The sequence below is a fragment of the Nematolebias whitei genome, chromosome 6 (assembly GCF_014905685.2).
Source record: "Nematolebias whitei isolate Nwh7 chromosome 6, NemWhi1, whole genome shotgun sequence".
Classification (NCBI taxonomy): domain Eukaryota; kingdom Metazoa; phylum Chordata; class Actinopteri; order Cyprinodontiformes; family Rivulidae; genus Nematolebias; species Nematolebias whitei.
In genome coordinates, this window is record NC_056503.1 from 23,825,103 (window position 1) to 23,826,139 (window position 1,037).

Here is a 1,037-nt window from a genome sequence, read left to right on the forward strand (position 1 = left end):
CTGCTCAACAGGATAAAGTCTAAGCTTATTAGCATGGATTACAACTGTAATGTATGTGAAATATATGGAACCTTATTCAAGGACATATTCAAGGCTGATGCATAATGTATCAGAGGCCTGGATACTCAACTCAGTCAGTAAATGCCAAAGATGGAATTAACACTAATAAGTTTAATGTTTCTGATGCAGACATGAGTGTATCTGTCTGATGTTCATCAGTCCCTACACATCCCTGAAATGTGAACTCATTAGTGCTTGTATTGACTTTTAGTCATTTTTCATGACCCACATACATTCAACATTCTCAGTTTATGCTGGTCTTGAGCTCTGTCTTATTTTGTCTCCCTTTTCAATTGTATTTTTCAGCAGCCAGATTGTTTCATCTTCTGTATGCTTGTTAAGTATTTTGGTTCACATTAGTCAATTGAAATCCACCAAACTGCCAAATTAAAAGTGACTTTTTTTTTCTTCCTGTAATTGTTCTCTATTTATAGTTGGCAGCTCCATTTCAAGTACAGCCACAATGTTCTTTACTCTGCCATTTGGCTTAACTGTATTTTATACCCCCCAAAAAATAAATAAATAAAATAAAAATCATATGAAGTGTCCATCTAAACTGGAGATGTTGAAATGAAACATAATGTAAAAACAAGACAATTTCCAACTAAATAGTAAAAACAAACCATAGTTCACTTCCTTTTTTTGTGAAATGGTCAAAGCATGTACATTTTTTTAAAGCGTGTGTGCTGCCATTGAGTCATCATTCCTGTGTGTCTTGGGATTAGGAAATGAGATATTAGCAAACTTTTTTTTTTCAAAACATAGGTTTTACATATTCTTCTACTTGCATGCTAGACCCACAACTAACTCATGAACATTGGTAAGATCGTTGTGATGATTTGTTCCTACTTCCTGTTACTCCCATTTTTAAAGTGTGTTATTTCCTGTTGATCTCAACTTGAACATTTCAGAATTACATATTTTAGGCAATATAACATCCATCCATCCATCCATCCATTATCTTTACCCGTTTCTTC